Below are 15,840 nucleotides of genomic sequence, written 5' to 3'. Positions count from 1 at the left end.
TGTTTGAGTTATATCGCATGGTTGGATTCTTAGGCCATCAAAAGAATCATTTTGTGATTTACGGCTACAATTAATAAATGTCCCCGTACATGCCCAAACCCTACAGAACTGGTGCCTTCAGAGAGCACACTACATTTATTGGCGTCCCTGGACGGGCTATGGTAAGACTGAAATGAGTCAACCAAGCGGAATAATTCAATATAAAACACCGCGGGTTTCATACTCGACAATACAGTGTGCTGAAAGCCGAAAGGAAAAAAGTTCCCCTTGCTCTTTAAGCAGTGCTTGATTGTTTTGTGATCTTTTGCGATCTACTGGGTTGATTGCATACTTGATCTTGTGGTTTTCTGTGGTAGAACTGTGATTTCGTACTGAAAAGTAATACTCTTTAAGTTTAACGATGGTTGCTAAAAGGTCTGAATTCAAGTCGCTATTAAGCACTCTCTCTAGCAGCGACAGGTCTGACCACGATCTCCGTCATATCTCCATCAGCGGAGAAGCTAGGAGAATAAACCTCCATTCTCTGAGAGAGCTAGCGAAGGACATGGAGAGATTTGACCCTGCAGTGTCAGAGAATAATATCGAGAGTTATATTCAAGACCTCAGGTATACCCTGCAGTACCTGCCAAACGCTACAGAACAGGAAAAAGTGTTTCTGGTCAGGAAAACTAGCAGCAGAGCTGTACATGAGTGGATGGCTAGGCAGATGAAGAAAGTCTGTGATGACTTTGAAGAGCTGTGTCAAGCACTTATCAGAATACAGTGCGTTTATTGACCCGACTGCCGCGATAGCCGCCGCCCTTAACATTAAGCACGAGAGAGCAGAGTCCCCTCGCGAATATTACGAGAGACTTAGATGAACTTATTTTGCAGGGCGAAATGATGAGGGTTGTGAAGAGAACACACATTTCAAGGGTTTATTCATTGCGAATCTCCACCCGTCAGTCAGAAAGATGATCTTAATGCATACAGATGCACAGACCATGAAAATGACTGATATTAAGAGATTCGTGCAGAAAGCCTGGGAGTATGATGTCCAAAGTCGCTCTGAGCAAAAAGCTGTTAAAGCGACTGTGTTCGCCGTCAGAGCCAGCAGGGTTAATTCCCCCCTGCTTGAAGGAGCACAGGCTCCTGAGCTGGCTAAGCCCCGTTCCAAAGCAGGCACACAGGACCACACCCAGCGTCCTAAGTTCCATGAGAACACCGGGGAAGAGAAAGGGCTAGATAAAGCTGAACAAAAGGATTCAGTAGCCGCCCGCCTGGCCAGGCTTGAACAAGTTTTATTAGGACAGAGACAACCGCTCCCCAAGGCTGCCGGAAGCGTGAATGAGCTGATACTCTCCACTGGAGGAGGCGGAGACCCCCTCTCCCTCCCTCAGTCTATCTGATTGAATGGAAGGGTTCCTGCCTGGATGAGGTCAGCCACTCCCAAGCGAGTGCTGACTCCACCCCTGAAGTCACAGAGCAGGCAGTAAAACAGAGAGGAAAAGCAGGAAGCTTTTACCTCAAGGCTGCCATGGGAGATGTCTTACACAGTGAGACATTGATTGACACTGAGGTTGAAAGGTGTTTGATGTCATACAGCAAGCTCAAACGGGTAGAAAAAGAAAAGGGCATGCGACTCAGAGAGGAACCTTTGGTGGATCACCAGAAAGGCAAGGTGTGGAAACAGGTCAAGGCTCCTAAGCCTTCTGTACAGAAGGAAGGGGGGCCAAGAGGCAGACTGTGCTCACACAGTGCCCACCGAACACAGAAGCCTATGTGGAGATTCCTTCTGTTCCCTCTGGACAAGAAATAAAAATATTTTCTTGTTCCCCGGATATACAGGGAAGTCATGTCCCGGCTGAGGTCACAACAGCCTCCATGCCACAGAAGCGGTGCTCCAAGCAGCCGCCTGATCCACCAGGTAAAGCACACCCCTTTTACATCCCTAAAGAGGAGCAGATCTCCCCACCTGGCGATGAAAAGGAGCTTTCCCTGTGCACCCTGGCACCCAAGAGGGGTCAGGACCACCACCCTGCAGTGGTGGAAGGGATCCAGATGGCAGGAGAGCAGGTTGGTGATGTAGCCCTCACCCTTAGCCCTGAGAGGTCCTCTATTAGTGAGGATCTGCTTGAGCAGCTGTCACGGGGCCACCGCCAGGTGCCCCTGGTGCAACATTCACAGGTTAGAGAGGAGGTCCAGCTGGACGCTGAGACTACTGCACTGTGGACACACCTGATCCCAGATGCCGATTCCCTCTGCTGTGACCCAGGGAACCTGCAGTCAGGTAACATTATTTCTCACAACTACCAGATAGTGAGTGAGACTGACCTGATTGTTCCTGCCTCAACGGCAGGGTTTCCAACACACCCAGTCCCCCGGAAGGGACAGGGAATGAAAGCCGAGCCGGTTTTCTTACAGCCACCAGCTCAGTCTGTCAGTCTGAGTCTGACCAACAGTGGTTCAGCCAGACTGGAGCTGGATGGTCAAGCCACCCGCCTGTTAGTGCAGAACACGGCAAAGGGGGGTGTCAGAACCCCCGCCCGCACTGACATGGGCCTGGTGGGTGATAGTGAGTTCAAAGACAGTGAACTAGCTATCCCACTGCTGGGGCAGCTCCCTGAACCCCTAGCGAGGGAAGGGGGGAGCGAGCAGGTGCCCTACACCCACGCCCAGCGAACGATTGTAAACATGCCGATAGAGGGATTCCTCAATCAGGAAGTTTGCAGGGTAGACCTGAACAGTGAGACTGGGGTAACAAGTCCAGATCACTCAGGTGCTCCAGATGATCACTCAGCCGAGGTTCAGGCATGCTCCACCGCTGCACCACCCCCTGCAGGGTTCCTAGAGCACAGGCATGAACAAATCGAAAAAGCAGATGCCCTGGAAATGGAGGAGGAGCATCAACAGCTGCGTCAGATCTCCCCAGATTTCCAGGATGTTGGTGCCCAAGATGCCACATGGCATACTGAGAAAGACACCATGTACATACTGCGCCAGCTTAGAAAGGCGACAGTCACTCAGAAGGAGATGACTGAGATCAGCCACCCTAAAAGACTTTTAGGAGGACTGATCGCTGCTGCCACTGTTGTGCGTTTGCTATTTTTGGTAGGTTTGTTTGCTACTGGCACTCTTACCCTGACTGCCCCAAGAAGGCAGGTGTCAGAGATGCCAGAGGGTAGTGACAGACTGTATCAACAGCAGCAAAAGTTGGAAAGCTTAGGGAAAACCCTACAGGCAACTTCCTATGCAACAGGGTTAAACCTTATCCCCCAACCAGTGGACATGATTGCCGGTGTTATACAGTGGGTTTATGCTTGTGTGCAACAGGCCAGAATGTTGACACAAGACCTGTTAAGGGAGTTCAGTGCCACTGTAGCCAGTCTAGCCATGGCACAATTTCCAACCCACTTGATTCCACTCTTCTCAGTAGAGGAGTATGTGACATTAACCACCCCATCGCTCAGAGCTCACCCAGAAGGCAATCCAAGATTGAATTTGGTTCCAAATCTTGAGATGGGTATGGCTACCAAAGCTATCCATTGGCTGTGTCTAAATGATTCACCAATGAAGGGTGTAAAGCTACTAACGAACAGAGGGAGGTTAATGAACCCCATGAAGAGCAGGTGGGAAGTAAATGGCTGGTCAGCACACCACACTTAACTGTCACTATGACTTGTGACAGGCATGATACAGCTACCACAATGCAGCTACCTAACCAACAGTCTCCTGCAAGTTCCCAAGGAGGCCATAGTACAGCATGGTAACTTAACACTGTACGGTCTGGAACCAGACAACATAAGACCAAACTGGAGGTCGTGGATGCCTTCAGGTGCCACACTATTGAATTGGATAGAAATCCAAGAAACACTACGCCCTGAAGAGGTACAGGTAGTTAGTTTGCTTTAATGGAACAAACCTCCAACCCACCCTGGCAGGTGCCCAACACAGGTGTCGTGGTTTATCAGGGGGGCTGGGAAAAGGAACTGTTGTTATTGTAACACTACTGCCGGGTAGCTGGGTCATGACTGACAGTGTACTCTGAATGCTGTACTCTTACATCAAGATGTACTCCGGGTAGCATGAATGAGTCAAAGGTAGCATGTCAAAAGAAAGGAAGTTACTTCTTCCCAAATATCTGCCTACAGAGGTATCAGATATTGACAGTGAACTTCCTGATGTGTAATGCCTAGACTGAGATGATGTCTCCTACCGTGTTTATACATACTCCAGATTTTATTCATCCTGTTTGTTCCCAATGCTGGTTCCGTTATGAATTCTCGAGGAGTAATGTGGACATTTAAGGTTAATGTTCTAATGACAAGGGACATCACTTAACTCTGTTTTGTTTTGAAGGCAACAACGCCTCAGGACCTCGTGACCTTCAAAAAGGGGGGATATGTAGCGGCAATGCTTATAAATAAGACAGAATTAAGCGTCGCTATGCTTTCCTAAATGAGGCCCCATCTCACTCTCCCTCTCTGTGGTGCAGCCACAGAGAAAGTATTCATGCAGGCTGATTTAAAGATGTTTTCTTTTGATAAGGGACAGCTCCCAAAGGGGGATGCACTTAGCTAAGCCTGGCTATCATGATCAATGGTCATCCATTGGCGCCTATCTGTCTAGGGAGTGCCAGATGGACATCTGGACTACATTCCTAAGTGTCAGGAGTAAGTGACTCATATCTCACCTTGATCAACCAATCAGGGACTAGTAGGGCCGAGTAACCCACGTGGGATTCTGATGCCCATGGAACTTTCAGCCAATGAATGAGCTGAAGTTCCTCCAGGTAAAAACAGGCAACACAGAGCTCCAAGACTATTCTAAAGACTTTTCTAAGGAGAATTCTAAAGGAGAATTCCAGGGCAGGACGGCCCAGGAGCAGAAGGCTCCCAAGGGCAGGACATTCTCGCAGCGCGCCTCCTGACCATCCTGAGCCTGGACAACCACGGAACGGCCAGTGTGTCCAAGTGCCAGAACTTTCCTCTGTTCTAAGAGTCGAGAGCGGAGGTTGACAGAGAGTAACCAAAGGATCCACCCGAGGTTAGCATCAGCAGCAAGCCTCGTGAACAGGTCGGAACTGTGGACAGCTGAATCACTATTCAGAACTAGTGCTTCATGACTTGCTGGGACCCACATTCATCTTTTCTCCTCTGCACAAACTCTGCTAGTTAAAGCCAACACTAACTAGCCGGTCAGTGAGCATCAGCAGTGCATCGTCGCAAGCCGCACAGCACAGCCTGGCACGGAGCCAGAGAGCCCGCAGGAGATCTGAATCCCCAGAGATTGGATGAGTATTCAACTTCAATGCATTACTGCTCGAGAATTCAATTGTTATCCCAACCAGTTGATATCAATTTAATTCCTAAGAGTTATGTACTTGTTTTAAGTATCTAATGTAGAAGTTATAACCAAGTTCATTTACAAAACGGTCTAAATGAATGATATACTGAACGTATGTCCTCTTGATATATGTAACTCTTCGTAACTGACTGAATATATACCTTTTGTATTCTGATAACCCTCTCGATAAGATCTGTTAGGTTTACATGCATATTCTATGTATTAATAAATGTATCCTCGTGTATTAGTACCTGTGTGTGTGCGTTGTTTGAGTTATATCGCATGGTTGGATTCTAAAGCCATCAAAAGAATCAACTTTGTAATTTATGGCTACAATTAATAATTGTCCCCGTAAATGCCCAAAACCTACAGAACTGGTGCCTCGTGAGAGCACACTACACTGTGAAGGGGAAGAAGTTTGTGACTTCCAGGTGTTTCCAGAAGGGAGAGGTGGTGTGTGATTACAATGGCAAGGTCATCACAAAGACAACTGCTGAAGCTCACAGATGACAGAGAGAGACATGAGATGTCTTTTCTTTTCAGATGAACCTGCACAAAAACTGTGCATTGATGCTCGTGAAAAACACTGAGCCTGCCTCCCGGATAAGGAGGCAAATCGGAAGATGGATAAATCAATCAAAGAGAAAAGACAATGTAAGGGCTGTAAGAAAGTCATTTATAATCAACGAACAGTCTGTCATAATTCTGTCTGTGACAAAAAGGGACATTGTTGAGGGGAGAAGAGCTCCTCTGTGATTACAGCATTTCCAGGAAATAATTTCAAGGTGAAGGACAAGCTCTGGAGTGGTTGGTTCACTGACCATTTCCAAAAAAGAAACTAAGTAAGTATATTAAAGTGCATATTTTGAAGATATTCATTTTCTTGTATCTTGGAATTAATGTAAAAATTATATTCGTGTTAATGTCTTGAAAATAGCATTTCTCATTCTCATCAGCAAGGATATAAGAAAAGATGGAAAGATGGCGACGGTTTACAGAAAGCTCTCTCGTTGTGTGTCTGTTTTAATGTTTATTTATACGTTAATACTCTTGTTTTGTGTTGGACGCTCAATGTCTGTCATTACTTATGATAGACAAACGCTTTTAAACCTGAGGACAGACTCCTTAATGTCATCAAACAACTTTTTTCACGTACCGGACCCCACCTGCTGGATCGGACAAAGATGCGGCAAACAACAACAACAGGTGGGCAGACGCCGGGGGAGACGAGGCGGCGTACTAGCGCGACCACGAAGGCGTCCGCACAGACCACCGCTGCCGTCTATTTTGTTAGCTAATGTTCAGTCACTGGACAAAAAGATAGATGAGCTACATTGTCGGATCAATGCGGAAAGGGACCTGAGGGACTGCTGTATTTATGCCTTCACTGAAACCTGGCTGAATGCATGCGTCCCGGACACCGCCATCCAGCCAAAGGGGTTCACCGTTTACCGCATGGACAGAAACCACCAAGCAACCGGCAAACACAAAGGAGGAGGCGTCTGCTTCCTGGTCAACAGCAAGTGGTGCACCGACGTGAAGGTAATCTCTAAATCCTACTCGCCGAATCTAGAACACCTGACCATAAAATGTCGACCCTTTTATTTGCCGAGGGAGTTTTCCGCCACTATCATCACAACCGTTTACATTCAACCTCAAGCCTGCGTGGAAGCAGCACATAGCGAACTCCACGACATTATCAACAAGCACGAAAACTCCCACCCAGAAGCCGTCTCAATTGTAGTTGGCGACTTCAACCACTGCACTCTGAGGAAAGTACTGCAAAAATACATTCAGCATGTCACAGTACCGACAAGAGGAGACAATATTTTGGATCACTGCTACACAACAATAAAAGGAGCATACAAAGCGCTTCCCAAACCGAGTTTCGGTAAGTCGGACCACATCGCTCTCCTGTTGCTTCCTGAGTACAAACAGAAGCTGAAGACCTCCCCCATTGCGAACAGGTCAGTGCGTTGTTGGTCTGAGGAGGCGGAAAGCAAGTTAATAGACTGCTTTGATAGTACAGACTGGGACGCATTCAGAGCTCCCGACCTGTTATTATATGTTCTTAATATAATTGCTAATTATATTAAGAACATAAACCATTTTCCGGGCTACATCCTAAATGATATCAGTGTGAAAGTAGAGGATCCCAGCCTGGCTAACCTCATCATCAACTTCCAAAGTATCCTAAAGGATATTCAGAAGAAGAACAGTAAGAATGTTGCCAAGAGATTACTAAAAATAGGTCATTTTCATTTTAAAACTTCTTTCAGTTGTACTTTTAATCTGAATACAAAAAAAGTTGATGAGTATTAATTTCTCCCACAGATATAGACAGTTGCAGAGTCCAGAACCAAGTACGAAGGATTGCTGGAAGGTGTTGCAAAGTGTTGCAAAGAGAGATGTGTTGCACAGACTGGGCAAGACATCACCTTGCCTGAGCAGCTTCTTGTACTGTATTACCTGCAGTCCTTTCTCCAGCTGAAGCACCTGTAGCACCCAGGGGTGGTAAAGAACATGACAGTAAGAATACTTTCATACAACAAAAGTAAGAAATTACATAGATGGGATTTTTACAGTTTGGTGTATTCATTTTTATTTTCTCGCTATTACAGGTTGAAATTACAGGTTGAAATTACAATGGCAAAGAAAGTGTTGTTTCAACAAGTGGGCACAAAAATGGTCATAATTCCTGTTAAAGAGCACAAAACCTCAAACAACAGCTGGCTTCCTTTGCATTGAGTGAAGAAGAGGAACATGCAAGTTGATGGCTACATTGATATACCCATCCACTCAATTCAGGGTTGTGGTAGAACTGGAACCATCCTGGCAAGCAGTGGATGCAAAGTACTGTATCACCCATAATGTGACACCAGTCCATCACAGGACTCACTCACACCATGGCCAATTTTCATAGAAGCCAATTAAAATCCATGTTAATACCGAACAAAAGACCTCCACCTGCATAGCTCCAATCATGTACGGTATTTAAGAAAATCTGGAATGTACCTTAATTGCATTTTATTTGTGTTTTATCAGCCGTTTCATCTTTACTTCACTAAACTGCGCTGTAATGCCCAAGTCAGCAGCTGTGAAAGGAGATGGAGAAGATGGACTGGTCAGCCAATGTATCAACAGTGTCTGAAGTGCTTGAGAAGTGGAAGCCCAACACAGGACTGCCACCAAATGACATGCAAATTAAAAAGTTGATAAAGTATCAAATCTGGGAAGGCCTGAGCATCACTGACGATCCTGTGAAGGGGAAGAAGTTTGTGACTTCCAGGTGTTTCCAGAAGGGAGAGGTGGTGTGTGATTACAACGGCAAGGTCATCACAAAGACAACTGCTGAAGCTCACAGATGACAGAGGGAGACATGAGATGTCTTTTCTTTTCAGATGAACCTGCACAAAAACTGTGCATTGATGCTCGTGAAAAACACTGAGCCTGCCTCCTGGATAAGGAGCCTGTAGTGGTTTGATGGGTTTACTGAGACAATTATCAATTGTAGCAGTAATCACGAGGTTGTTCGTTGGGGCTTTTAGAAAATCAATCGTCAGAACAACTAACAACGCACACACACGGGTTCAATACACGAGATACATTTATTAATATAAACTGTGCACCAAACATATACTAGTCTGCTTGGATACAAGCGGCAGACCTTACTGTGAGGGTTATCAATATACAAGGTATATAATCTCGAAGAGATGCAAACACAAAGAGATACACAACAGAGAATATATTTCAATATATATCGTTCGGTTACCGAATCGCTAATCAGTGTTATTACCCACTGTTACTCTAAACTCGGAAGTAAATACATTACTCATGAATTAAATTGATAACAACTTGTGTTGAGGTACAATTGAATTCTCGAGACGCAATGTAGAACATGGGGTTTACTTATCCATTGTGTATGGATTTGGAATTTCCCGGCACGAACACCAAACCAGCTGACAGGCTCTGTTGCAGCGGTTGTCCAATGGGCGTTGTGTCGGCGTCCTCTGGCTACCGGCCAACCAGTCGAGGTGCAGCTCGGAGTAGGAAGGGCGGAGGAATCTGACTGTGGCGCACAGGGCAGTCGTTGCTCCGAGGGGATCTACCAGCTGGCTAGTAGAAAGTCTCTATGCACAGAGTGTGACCGCGAGTCCTCACAAGTCACTCTTTTGCCTGGGAAGAAACTGGTTCGTTCCCGGTCCAGCGCTGCTTCTGAATAAGCTATTCAGGTTGTCGACGAGGGTCCAACTGTAGGCTGCCGTTGATCAAGCGGAGCATTCACGTTGGTAGAATTCTGAGTACGTACGGGATCCTCGGCCTCGCGCTTAGAACAAAGTCCAAGTCCTTTTGCAGACAACAGCAGTTGTCACGTGATTGTCTCTGAGGATGCGCGAAAATGGCCAAGGAGAGCTCAGAACTGAGCTTGCGCTCCCTTTTTGATCAAGACCCAGATGTGTGCTGATTGGTTGAGAGTTTGGCGGGCATTGGAGACCAACGTGGTATTACCACGCCCTGCCAGTCCCTGATTGGTTGGTCAAGGTGAGATATAAGTCACTTACTCTTGACACTTAGGAATGCAGTCCAGATGTCCATTCGGCACTCCCTAGACTGATAGGCGCCAATGGATGATCATTGATCATGATAGCCAGGCTTAGCTAATGGCATCCCCGTCTGGGAGCTTGCTTCTTATCAAAAGAAAAACATCTTAAATCAACTTGCATGAATTCTTTCTCTGTGGTTGCACCACAGAGATGGAGGGTGAGATGGGGCCTCCTTTAGGAGCATACCAACGCTTAATTCTGTCTTATTAACAAGCATTGCCGCTACATATCCCCCCTTTTTGAAGGTCACGAGGTCCTGAGGCGTTGTTGCCTTCAAAACAAAAACAGAGTTAAGTGATGTTTGTTGTACCACGGTGGGTTCTACCTCTCGAGAATTTGTACAGGAAATAGTGTTGGAAAGAACATTGCGTATACCTGCTCTCAGTTATAAGGTACCTAGGAATGAGGCATTGGGCATCATCATTAGCCCTAGACCTTAAACTTCCGGCAGTTCACTATCAGTATCGGATAGCTCTGCAGCAGGCAGACGTTTGGGAGTGGTTACCTGATTTCGGTGATAAACCATTGCTCCCTTTGTCTCATTCAAACTACCCCACAAGGCTTTGATACGAGAGAACAGCATCCAACACATTACCCCAGCCATGATCCAGCTACCCAGCAGCAGTGTCAAGATGACCACGTTTATTGTTCCTAGCGCCCCAGAGGATCCACAACGACTGTGCTTGGGACCTACCAGTGTAGTTTTTAAGTTTGTGTCGTTAAGAACAAATTCGACTACCTGTACACCCTCAAGACTTACTGTCTCTTGGATTCTCTCATCCAAGTCAACGCTGTGTCCTCTGAAAGCGTCCACAATCTCGAGTTCCGTTTCATACAGTTCTGACTCCAGGTGATACAGTGCTAAATCGTTGAGATGCACTATAGCTCCTTCAGGAACTTGTAGAGAAACTGTTTGGTTGGGTAGCTGCACTTCGGTAGCTGTATCATGCCTGTCATAGGTTATTGTAACCGTTAACTGTGGTGTGCTGACCAGCCATTTCTTTCCCACCTGCTCAACCTGGGGTTCATTAACCTCACTTTTGCTCGTCACTGTGGCCTTACACTTTTCAGTGGCAGCCCCCTTTCTGATACCACACAACCTCTGAGTTGTGTCCCTAAGGAATGGCTTACTCGGGCATACCCAGTGGATATCCTTGGTTGATATACACAGTTCCAGGTTTGGAACAAGATACAAATTTGGATCATCCTCCTGGTAAGCTACGAGCGGTGGGGTGGTCAACTTCACATGCATGTCTCCCCTCCAGAAGCCAACGTTCGATATAGACTTGAGTCTATAGATATCCTTGCTACTCACGATGGGAAAGTTCAACAGGAAACCTATTTCCTTGGCTTCGGGGTTGACATGTATAGGAATGGCACTGCCTAGACTGTATGCAAGATGTACCTGCAATGGCTGCACCATCTCGGAAGTGGTTGTCTTCAGTACTTCTTCTACTAAGGACAGTGGAACCAAGTAGGTTGGAATCTGTCCCATGGCTAGGCTAGTTACCGTGGCACTAAGCTCCCTAAGCAAATCCTGCATCAGCATCCTGACCTGTTGCACGTAAGCATAATCCCACTGTAACACGTCGACAATCCTGCCCACGGTGTGGAGGGTGTTATTTAACACTGCTGCATGAAGGTTTACTGCTAATATTGTGCCCTGGAAGGTTTTCCCTAGGCTTTCCAGCCGCTGCTGCTGTTGATACAGCCTGTCCTGAATTTCTGGCATTTCCTTACGTAACCCAGACACCTGCCTTCTCAGGGTGGTCAGGGTGACAGTGTTAGCAGCAAACAGACCAGCTGAAAATAGCGAACCCACGGCGGAGGCCGCAGCAATCAGACCCCCCAAGAACCTTTTGGGGCGGCTGAGGCCTGTCATCTCCTCCTGGCTGACTGTTGCCTTCCTCAGCTGGCGGAGCATGTGTATAGTGTCTAGCTGGGCATGCCATACAGCATCCTTAGCCCACTGCCTGCCATGATAGGACACCCTACTGTTCATGTTGATGTGCTTCCGAAACACATCACTTGGGTCCAGCCGCACATACACTCGCTGAGTATGTGTTCTGCAATTTGTTAACAACAATCCGGGAGCGTCCTGCAGGACTATGCTGGTAGGAGGACCGGGTTCCACAACTTCAAGGGGCTGTGTCGAGGCGATCCACAGCACTGTCAGGACCAGCCGTGGCAGTTTTAGGATTCCCATTCTGGAACACAGATGAGGCACATGGTACAGTTCCACTATAATTTTGAATATATTTTCCTAGGAGGACCTACACTACAGTACCTAACTACCTGCAGCTACAAAAGGGCACCCCCCTCTTGATCGGGTTTAGACTTTTAACCCTATTCTGTGTCCTCCGGCGCCATTTGAGGTGGGCGATACAACCGGAGGTGGTTGCGATGCACCCACTTGTAGACCAGAGATTGCCTTCCTTTTTCAATCCGAATTCGATAAGCTACCGGTGATACCTTATCGACATTCTCGTGGGGTCCTGTCCAACTGGGTAAGAACTTCCGGGCCACCCCTGTGGGTTTGGCAAATTGGAAGTACAGGACCTTGTCTCCTACTTGGAGTTCCTGGTTAACTGCCTTTCGGTCATAGTATGCTTTCCTACCCTCTGCACTCCTTCCCAGATTGTTCTGGGCAAAAGCAAAGGTTGCCTGCAGATGTGCTCGCAAGTCTGACACATACTGATGGGCCGTAGCAGCCCCCGTCGTGCTCAGGTCCTCCACCCCATAAAGACAGTGTAGGGGAAGAGTCATCTTCCGACCTGTCATCATCTCAAAAGGTGGGACCCCTGTAGAGCAATGGGGCATGGCTCGGATGGCCATCAGAACCAGGGGCAGCTTAATGTCCCAGTCCCTACTGCTGGGGGAGACAAACTTTTTTAACATACTAACCACCGTTCGGTTTGCCCTTTCTGCCTGGCCCGAGGATTGAGGGTGGTAGGAGATATGCAACTGGGCCTTGACCCCAAGCATATTCCACAGGGTTGCCATTACTGTAGCTGTGAAATGGGTTCCCCGATCCGAGTCCACGGTCAGGGGGAGTCCCCATCGACTGAACACATGGTTCACCAACAGCACTGCATTTGTCTCTGCCGTGTCGTTGGGTGCTGGGAGGCACTCAATCCATTTTGTGAATGCACACGTAACAGTGAGGAAATATTTGTTCCCTCTGGATGACCTCACCAGCGGCCCCACCCAATCCATTTGTAGATTGGACCAGGGGAATGTCATGCCCTTTTTCTGGAGTGGTGCACGGTGCAAGGGCCGTGATGGTTGGAACTGGCTACACGTCAGACACCCCTTTACATACGCGGCGATGTCTTGGCCCATGTGAGGCCAGAATGCCACCTGCTGGATAGTGTCATACGTGGCCTTGATTCCCCGGTGGCCCCCACAGGGCTCGTCATGAGCGTGTTGGATCATGACCCCCCGATGGCAGCGGGGAACTACCCACTTTGGGACACCTTGTGCAACTGGTACACAAACCAACAACCCCTTTATAATTTTTAGGTTGTCTTTCACCTCTGCCAGCTCCTTCAGCTCCGGAGACTGGCTCAGCACCTGCTCCGAAAGAGGTTGACGCACTGGGTCAGCGATATGCTGATACATTTGCCCAATTGCTGGGTCCTGTTTCTGCATTTCCGCAAGATCGGTGTTAAAACCCTGTGACCCAAGCACTACAGATTGAGGGTCAGCTCCGACATCCTGTCTAGCCCTGCTTCGGGTGACCGCCTTGACCTCAGCCACGGTTTCTGGGGGTAGCCATTCCTGCTGGAACTGCCAGGGTTCACCCTCTAAGGCGCCAGATTTGGCCAGCCGGTCGGCCTCATCATTCCCGTCTTTGTCAGGTCCCTTCACCTGGGAGTGTCCCTTCACCTTCCTCCAGTAAACCATCATTCCAGCCTCGGTCGTGAGCTTGTCACTGGCCAGGAACAACTCTTTGTTCTTTACTTCCTTGCCCCGGGCATTTTTCATGCCGTTACCCTTCCAATACGGAAGATGGGACACGAAGCTATGTCGGGCGTAGTTCGAGTCACTACAGATGACAAATTGTTTAAGGCCATTTGTCAGGGCCTGCTGGAGGGTGATCAGCACCCCAGCTACTTCCGCATACTGACTAGTCTTTGGTCCTAGCTTATAGCGGGTCGGCCCACAGGGAGTATTGTCTTGCCAGACTACTCCTACCCCTGCTAGCACCTGCTGTTCGTGGCGAAAAGAGCAACCGTCAACATAGGCCATGGGTAAGCCCTGGCCCATGTTCTCATCGTAGTACCGATGATTGTTCGGTAGCTCAGCAGCGGGAATTGTTTCTGGAGCTTCCATGTCAGTGTCACAGCCGTGACACACTTGGCCCAAAGCCAGGCCCTGTCCCAGGTACATTCTCTTGCTCTGTGCATAACGTACCTCTATCTCATAGCCTTGTAGGGCCATCATCCATGCCACAATCCTGCTATTTGACACCCTGCCCGCTTTCAGTTTCTGGCTATGCAGGAATGTCACAGGTTGGTGGCAGGTTTCGATGATGATCTTTTGTCCCCCTACATAACTACGGAAGTGTTCTACCGACCAGACCGTAGACAACAGGGCCTTCTCGCAGTCCAAGAACTTTTGCTCCACTGGGCTCAGGGCTCGACTGGCATACGCCACCACCCTTCGTTCTTGGTCATATTCCTGACTCAGAGCAGCCCCAAGGCAGTGCTCTGAGAACCCTGCTTCAAGGTAGAAGGCCTTATTTTTGTCAGGGTAGGCCAAGCACGGCGCACTACCGAGTCTGCGCTTCAGCTCCATCACAGCCTGTTCTGAGGAAGGTCCCCACTCAAAGGGCACGTCTTTCTGCAACAGCTTGTGGAGGGGCCTTGCTATTTCAGCGTAATCCTCAATAAACTGCCGGGAATAATTACATACTCCCAGAAAGCTGCGCAGTTCAGACAGGTTAGTGGGCGACCTCATATTCTGGATAGCTTGGACTCTGCTGGACTGTGGCTGTATGCCTTGGGCTCCAACCAATAGACCCACGTACTCCACTTGGGTCTTACACCACTGTCCCTTAGCCAGAGACAGTTTGGCCCCTGCACGGGAGAGCTGGGTCAACACATGCCTGATCTCGGCCATGTGTTCTTCCCAGGTCTGACTCCGCATCAGAATATCGTCCACATAGACCAGGTTGCCCCTGGCGGCTGCATCACTCATGGCTTTGTGCAGAAATATGTTGAACTCCGCTGGGGAGTTGGAATACCCAAAGGGGCATCGATTCCAGGTGAACTGCCTGTTTCCAAAGGAAAAGGCCAGTTTGTACTGGTCTGTCGGTTCTACCTTAAGGGTCCAGAACCCATTGGCCACATCCACTGTGGTGAAATATTTCGCTGTTGTCACCTTGGCTAACTCCTGATCTAGGTAGATCATTGGCCATCGTGACAAAGGAACCTGTTTATTCAGCTGCCGGTAGTCAATGGTCAGACGCCACTTACCATTGGGTTTCAGCACCGGCCACAGTGGGGAGTTATAAGTGGAGTTACACTCCCTTATGATCTGACGCTCTAGTAGAGCATCCAACGTCTGCTTTATGGACTCGTATGCCGTGAGGGGAATGCGATACTGCCTGACATAGGTTGGGCGGGCGCCAGGGGCCGTAGGAATGCGCATTGTGTGCAAATCCGTCACCCCGCAGTCGTAGGCGTCCCGTGCAAACACTTCCTGGAAATCCTGGAAGATCTGACGCAGCTGCTTTCGCTGGCTTTCCGTTTCCAGGGCATCTGCCTTACCAACCTGTTCCTGTACCTGCTCTAGGAACCCCGCTTTTGACGGCATGGCGGTATCCCGGGTCGCACTCTCGGCTGAGTGGTCCGTCGGAACACCTGCGTGTACTGTATACACAACCATCTCATCCTTATCGCTAAGG

The sequence above is a fragment of the Atractosteus spatula genome, unplaced genomic scaffold (genome assembly GCF_055471065.1).
Source record: "Atractosteus spatula isolate fAtrSpa1 unplaced genomic scaffold, fAtrSpa1.hap1 Scaffold_83, whole genome shotgun sequence".
Lineage (NCBI taxonomy): Eukaryota > Metazoa > Chordata > Actinopteri > Semionotiformes > Lepisosteidae > Atractosteus > Atractosteus spatula.
The sequence above is the reverse complement of the archived record's forward strand: the minus strand, read 5'-3'. Positions refer to the sequence as shown.